Raw genomic sequence first — 8,786 nt, forward strand, 5'->3', positions numbered from 1 at the left:
ATTCCACTTTAAGGAAAGAGTAAAAAAATACGAAGGATTCAGAAGGATGGATGATTTTCTCTATGGTTGAGTATATTGTTTGATGAGTTTTTTATTAGGGAGCATTGAATATTGTGAGATTTCTTCTTTTTAAAGATTTTTGTGAGAGACACATCACATATTCATCCAAAATTTTAAGGTAATAGATGAGTGAGTTCTCTCACTTATAAATGCTCAAATCTCCACATTTTCAACTAATATGAGACTATTGTCCACACTACTCCCATTTAATATTAGAGTTGTTACTTCTATAAAAAAAATAGATTATTTCTCCATAAAGATGTGAGAAGGGACATGTTAGAATACTATTATTATTATTATTATTATTATTATTATTATTATTAGCGCTCAGACAGGCACTTCCGTGCCCGTCTGTCCGCTTTTTTTAATGTGCACAACAGAGAAAAATAAATGTTTGTTTTTCTTTTTATGAGGTTTCTATTGTACATTGCATTAAAAATAATATTATTATACTTTGAAAATGGTAAACAAAAATATTCAAAATTATATTGAAGCATACAAAATACTATTGATACTGTGTAATAAATGACGTTCTTTAAGAGGAATGTCGAACATGAAATCTTTATTCGAAGTATTTTCTTTTTTTCTTCAAAGTGGTAAAGAAAAAATGTAAGACTCTCAAATTAGAATTTTGTTAGAGAAAAAGATAGTAAAATTAATAGTAAGTAGTGTAATATAGTTTTGTTTACCTTATAAAGATTCGAATCAATTCTTCATACATCCATTTGTCAACGCACTCTTGAGATTTTAAAAACTACAAATAATGGCAAAATATCATAATATCAAATAAATACATTCAAAACATTTGACTCGTTTGAATATAATATGGTTTATTGTGACACAAATAAATGTATACCTGAAGAATGAAGATACTTTGTTTTAGTGTAGATTTGGTAGAACAACAACTATAACTTGTTTATGAATTACCTGGATTTCTAGTAAAAAAGGAAAACAATAGACTTAGTAAATATATATGGTTTTATTTACATAAACCACTAATAGAAGTTAAATTCATGCATTCAAAAATATTCTAGAGTAAAAATATTCTTAAATGAATAAAATAAAGTCTCTCTCTCTCTCTCTCTCTCTCTTCGCTCTCTCTCTCTCTCTCTCTCTCTCTCGCTCTCTCTCTCTCTCTCTCTCTCCTCTCTCTCTCTCTCTCTCTCTCTCTCTCTCTCTCTCTCTCTCTCTCTCTCTCTCTCTCTCTCTCTCTCTCTCTCTCTCTCTCTCTCTCTCTCTCTCTCTCTCTATATATATATATATATATATATATATATATATATATATATATATATATATATATATATTATATATATATATGTATGTGGAAACGAAAACTATCAAGTGGGATAGGATAACTACTTAGACGGAAATTTTTTGGATAACTATTTAGATGGAAATCAAATTCCATCTAAAGTTTCAATTTTTTATTTTTAAAATAATTTTCAATATTAAAAATTGAAATTTCTGAAATCTATCTTATAACAACCGTAAAAAAATATAAATTCACAAAATTCTAGTATCCGCTTAAAATTAAGTTGGAAATTTCAAAATTTCTGAAATTTTTATAAGAATATCATGATCATTTCATTCCAAACGAATATTTCAGATTTAATTGGAGAGTGTCAAGTTAAATATTCTTATAACTTATATTTTTCGTGTGACTCTCTATTATATTTCACTCATAAAAGATTAATATAAAATAATATATAACATATTAAAAAAAAGTAATAATTAAACAAAAAAGTGCATATGCTATCATCATGGTAGAATACGGATTTCGCCGAGAGACTTCTTTTCCATATTTATGCACCAATTTTCCATTTTTAAATTTATCTCTCTCTAAATCGTGATGATTACACTTTCCTGCATTAAAATAACCAGGGTTAGCCCAATCATATCATAGGCCCCATTCTAATTTCAAAAATGGGTCCAAATTTTTAAAAAAAATATAATTATAATAATTAAAAAATATATATCAAAAATACAATTATATATTAATTAAAAATAAATTTAATTATAATTCTTTTGAATTTTGATCAATCTTGATTTTTATGTATTGAGTTTTTATTATAACATTTCTTTCAATTATTGAGTTTTTTAATAATATTTTATTTATTTTTATAATATTTATGAAGAAAAAAAATGAAAAATTTTAAAATTTGGGGCCCTCTAAAATTTGGGCCCCTGTGCTGCAGCACATGCTAGATTTGCACATGACCGACCCTGAAAACAACACCAAACAAAATTAACAAAAGGGGAAAGACATCAAATACAGAGATCATAAGAGGAAAACTATGGTCATAAAAAATAAAGCCGGATTATTAAGAAGGATCAAAGAGACAAAGAATTGAGTGTTACTGTATATGTTCCGCTAAACATCCTAATGCATAAACAATTAAAATTTTCAAATGTAATTACAATATTTATAAAGGTTTATAGTTTTCATTGATGTTCATATGAAGCAATATAAACCAAAAGAAAGAGAACTTACATTGTTAAAGTTGTTGATTTTACATTTTTAATATAATGATCTAGTGATGTAGAAAAAATTATAGTGAAAGAAAAATATTTAGGAATTAACTAAAAGGGAGAGAGAGAAAAAGAAATAATTAATTTGTAAGTAAAAGAAAGTGAGAATTATTTTAAATTGAAAGATAAGGAAGTTACTAACCACTTAATTTTGTAACTGATGTAAGTGAAAAACTCAATAATTGAAAAAAAAAATGTTATTATAAGAACTCAATTCATACAAAAAAATCAAGATGGATCAAAACTCAAAATAATTATAATTAAATTAATTTTTGATTAATATATAATTGTATTTTTGATATTTTTTTTAAATTATTATAATTGTATTTTTTTAAAATTTGGCCCCATTTTTGAAAGTAGAACGGGGCCTCCGAAATGATTGGACCGGTCCTGATTACTACGCATATCGGAGTTTTTTTATAGTGGATTTGGTTAGACAATCTTGATCTGAGTTATTTTAACTTGCTTCCGCGTCATAAATTTTTAAACCCGGGATCTTTTCACCCCTCTAAATCTAAGTATATTGTCTAACAGAACTTGTATGAACACAAAAGAGACATATTATTCACGTTTTAATTTCGGTTCTAAAATCACAACGATATAACTCTAGACAATATAAATCCGCAAATATATCAAACCATTATAGTTATCGATTTAGTAATGTTAATACATATAACAATTTAGTTTGGGTTCATTTTATCGGAAAAATCTTAACCCCTCTTTCTAAATTTATTGTAAGTGTATTATTAAAATTGAGTAGAGCACAAAAGCCAATATATTATGAACCTATGATACAGGTTAATAAAAATCAATTAAACAATGTATTTTAATGTAAATCCTTACATATGGTTATTTCTTGAATACATATATTTTTTGGCCGTTCATTCCATCCCCATCATTAGAGAGTACGATAATTAAATAAATATCATTGAACTCTAAATTAAAAACAGTATAGTTTGATGATACACTATCGATGGAATAACGACTTTTGATGATTACACAAAATCTGTAATTATAGAATAATTCTGAAATTTTAAACATTATAACAGGAATTATATAATCATTAATATTCAAATCAACATTTGTAAATCTACAATCTTCTTTTTATAAAATAAAACACAAACCAATTTGTGATAAACTAAACAATAAAATAGAGGAAGAACAAAGAACATAGTTCAAGAACAGGTGAATTTGGTAACGACCTTGGCACCCTCAGAGACAACATGTATAATCAATTCACAAGTAAGAAATATAATTGTAGCAATAATAATTAGACTAATATCACCTAAAAAAAATAGACAATCGAATAGAAAAGACATTTACACTTTATATATGTTCACCACCATGTTAGAATGTCTCAATTCTTGAATGTAGACTTTCTTCAATGTTACTCGGTCTCAATTTTTGTGGGCAATAATTTATTTGGGAATGAGTGAAAATTTATTGGTTTTGGTGTTATAAATGATGGAAGTTACTAACAAAACTATTATTTTTAAATTTTATTTTTTATTTTAAAAAAAGAATAAATGATATTTAGGAAGTAAAATAGGTCATTTGAAAAGAATCTATCCCTTTATACATAATTATAGTTTTTTTATTTATTTATAAAAAAAATAAGATAAAGGGTATTTTAGGAAGTAAAATAGGTCACTCCAAAAGGATGTATCCCCTTTATATATAGTTATAGATTATTATTATTATTATTATTATTATTATTATTATTATTATTATTATTATTATTATTATTATTAATTAATCCTTTTTATTAATAATTTTATTTAGTCACTTTTTTAATCGGTCATTTAATCATTTTCATTTTATTATTATTATTGGGTCAGTCTTATAATTTCTTTTTTTGGAAATAATGATAAATCCTTGAATTATGCAAAAAGAAACAAATTTTTCAGGAAAAATGATGCTTCCACTTCAACATAAAATTCACTTGCTATGAATGTGGAAATCAAGGACGCATAAAGATTAATTGTTCAAAACTCACCAAGAAGAGCGACTTCAAAGGTAGAAAAAGGACAAAATCCAAAAAGGCCTACATTGAATGGGATGACAATTAAGTAAGTTCATCATCTGATTCGAAAAATGAAGAATACGCAAATCTTGCATTGATGGCATCACATCATTCTGATGATGAAGATGAAGAAGTTAGTAATAAAATTTGCTCTTATGATAATGATGTTCAAAGAGCAATAGATAAATTACTAAATGAATGGAAAATTCTGTACAAAACGGTGTCAGCACAAAAGAAAAAAAATTCATCTCTTGAAGAAAATATTGACACCATGGAAAAAGATTTTGAAGTTGAAAAACAAAAACAGAATTTTACATGCAAAGAGCATGAATCACTCTCTTTCCAAATTTTCCAATTGAAAGGAGTTCTTGAAAGATATGAAAAGGGACAAATTGGACTGCATGGTGTTCTTAGTCAACAAAGATATTCCAATGACAAAAGTGGACTTGATCATTCTAAATTTGATAAACCAAGCTCTAGCAAACCTATCTTTATTAAGGCAAATGATCAATCAACAAAAGAGAAAGTGAACAAAGTGAATCATGTTCATCATTATCCTAAGAAGATATTTGTTAAGAAAAAATCTTAAGTTCCTAGATATATAAGTAATTTTGTTCCTAAATGTTTCTATTATGGTATAATTGGTTACACACCTAATATTTTCTATGTAAGGAACTCTAGTGTTGCTAGTGGGCATTATGTGAGGGCCAAGAAATGAACTAATTATGAAGGACCCAAGGCACATTGGGTACCTAACAAAACTTAATCTATTTTGTAGGTTTTCTTGAAGACCATTACAAATTTATGGTATCTTGATAGTGGTTATTCTAAGCATATGACGGGAGATATAAACAAATTTTCATCTCTAGTTCTAAAGACCAATGGATATGCCATATGTAACACCCCGATAATAATATGGTAATTATTTAAATTAAGTTAATAATATATTTATTAATTTAATTAGATAATTGGATTATTATTATTATTATTTTGGAATAATATTATTGGATTTTATTATTGGAGTATATAAGTGGGAATAATAAAAAGTCCCAATTTTTGGAAAAAGGTTTTCACGTGAAAAGGAAAACAGAGCAAGCGGCTGGAAGTGGGAAAGGGCAAAGAGGCAGAGCAAGAGAAGAGGAAAAGCTTGAAGCTAACGGAATTTGCCGGATTAATCAGGTAAGGGGGGTTTATCGTCGTTTGATGGGTCTTATGGGATAACATGTAATGGGTAGTGATAAACCATGAATTTGACTCTGATTAGAATGATGTATGCTGAATTTGTGAACTTTTGGGATGAACGAAATTGGGATTAAAATTGAAGAAATTCGTAGGAATTAGAGGTAGAAAGGTTAGAAATTTGTGAAATCGAAAGTGTATGATTCGTGTTAGACGAGATGAATGAATTGTGTGTAAAATTTGGACTGTGGAAGGTTGAATTGGATAGATCTCGTAGCAGGAGAAGCCATTGCAGATCTGGAAATTCTGGTTTCCGGTCATACGCGTATGGCACTAGGCAATACGCGTATGATATGGCTGGTACGCGTATGGATGAGGCCTTACGCGTATGAGTGAAAAAAGATGATGTTTTGAACGTGAAATTGTCTCTGTTAGTACGCGTATGAGAATGTGGTACGCGTAGCATACGCGTATGGGCGTGGGCAATACGCGTATGGACTTGGTCAGGAATGGGCAATACGCGTATGGGCATAGGCAATACGCGTATGGGCAGACTTGTGGTTTTTCTGAACTATGGTTGTGCAGTTTTTGGTTGTTTAGGCTGAGTGATGTAACTTAGCTGATGTATGACGTAGTAGGGATCATTTTCCCGTTGTTTTGAGTAGTATAGGTATTAGTAGAGTGTGCTAATACTGTGTTTGATTATGCGGCATGATATGATATGCTTTTGTGATAAAATGTGTTGATGATGTGTGATGGTATGCATGATGCTGTGAATGTATCAGTTATGTATGCATTTGTGGATAGACTGTTTTATGGCTTAGAGTGTGAGCATATGTCTATTCTTGAGTTGTTGTTGTTGTTGCATTGCTAGGTGATTAGCATGCATATTGTGGCCTTTATGGTGGTAGCTAATTCCCATGGTGAGGAATTAGTGAGTAAATCATTTTGATTGTTGTTGATGTTTGCATGCTAGGTGATTAGCGTGCATAGCATAGCCCTTGGGGTGGTAGCTAATTCCCATGGTGAGGAATTAGTGAGTGAGTCACTATGTCTCAAATGAGTGGGACTAGTGAGCTTGGTAGCCGTGCCTGGATTTGGACGGTGAGGTTGAACTATATGTTCACGAATAGTCGGTACCGCATGCATGGAGTCTCATTGCATAATATATGTATGGCGTATAATATGAATGGATGTATTCCAATATTATACGTGTGTTTGTGTTGGTGTTGAGTATTATGTTGAGTTGATGTGCTGTTACTGAATACATGTTTGGATTAGGGTGATGAAGTGTGTTAAATTACTTAACATGACATGATATTTTATAATACTTATTATATTGATTGAGGAACTCACCCTTACAACTGTTTTTCAGGTAACGAGCAGTGATTGAGTAAGAGCTAGTACTTGGAGTCTAGAGTAGTTCCTTAGTGGGTCATGCTCTGATAGATGTAACATCGGGAAGGGATGTTTTAAATGTTTTACTGTTGGTTGTGAACCATTTTACATGTAATGTGTTACATGCTTTGATTGATTTGATTTATATCCGCTGCGATTTATGCAACTGTTTATTTGATTAAATAAAGAGCATGATTGTTATTTTGGAACATGGTGTGAAGTGATTATGTGACACCCTTAACTGCATAATTACTCTGATGTTGTATTTTGATATTTAATTAAATTATTGGGGTATTTTAGAAGGGTGTTACACCATATATGGGGACAATAACAAAGGAAAGATTCTTGGCATAGGCAAAGTTGGAGCATAATTTTTCACATCCATTGAATATGTACTTTATGTTAAAAGACTAAACCACAATCTTCTAAGCATAAGTCAACATTGTGACAAATGCTTCAAAATCAAGTTTACCAATGATGAATGCTTAATTGAAGATGAAGGCACCCATTAGGTAAAACTCAAACGTAAAAGAATTAATAACATTTTCATGATTTCTTTAGATGATTTATCTTTGAAAGTAAAATATCTCATGGTAAACAACAATGACTCATGGCTTTGGCATAAAAGAGTTGCCCATATTCATATGGAACATTTAATCAAACTAGTCAAACATGATCTTGTCATCAGTTTACCAAAGATAAAGCTGTCAAAGATAAATTATGTGATGCATGTCAAAAGGGAAAACAAACCAAATCAACTTTCAAACCAAATAATGTGGTGTCAAATACAAGGCCACTTCAATTGTTGCAAGTACAAAATGAAAAATCACTCAAAATTGCATCAATTAGAAGTGATAGAGTTCCAAAATGCATCATTTGAAGAGTTTTGTGAAGAACATGGGATCTTTCACAATTTTTCAGTATCAAGGACTGCACAACAAAATTAAGTGGTGGAAATAAATAATTGATCTTCGGTAGAACTTACAAGAACAATGCTTAGCGATTCAAGTCTACCAAAGTATTTTTGGGTGGATGCGGTAAGAACGACATGTTATGCAAGTAATCGGGTTATCATAAGACCAATATTGAAAAAGACTCTGTGTGAATTCTTCAAGGGAAGAAACTCAAACATTGCTCACTTTCATATCTTTGGATGCAAGTGTTTTTTTCTCAATATTGACAAAGGCAATCTCGACAAGTTTGACGAGAAATCTGACGAAGATATATTTCTTGGTTACTCTCTTTCTAGTAAATCTTATACGATTTATAATAAAAGAAATTTAACTATAAAAGAATCAATGCATGTTTCCTTTGATGAATCTAACCCCTGTAAGGAGGATATAGTTATTTGTGATAATGATGATGATATTTTAGAAGTTCCTATGGAAGATGTTACCAAAGCTAGCAATGATGATCAACCGGAATACAAAGAGGAATCTACTCAACAAGAGAAAAATCAAAGTAATCTTCCTCAAGAATGGAGAACTCATCTTGATCACCCAATTGACAAAGTTATTGGTGAAATAAGTAAAAGAGCTTCAACAAGACTTAATCTCAAGGATGCTTGCTTGAATATGGATTTTTTTCTCAAATA

This window comes from Lathyrus oleraceus, chromosome 6 (assembly GCF_024323335.1).
Source record: "Lathyrus oleraceus cultivar Zhongwan6 chromosome 6, CAAS_Psat_ZW6_1.0, whole genome shotgun sequence".
In the NCBI taxonomy this organism is placed as follows: domain Eukaryota; kingdom Viridiplantae; phylum Streptophyta; class Magnoliopsida; order Fabales; family Fabaceae; genus Lathyrus; species Lathyrus oleraceus.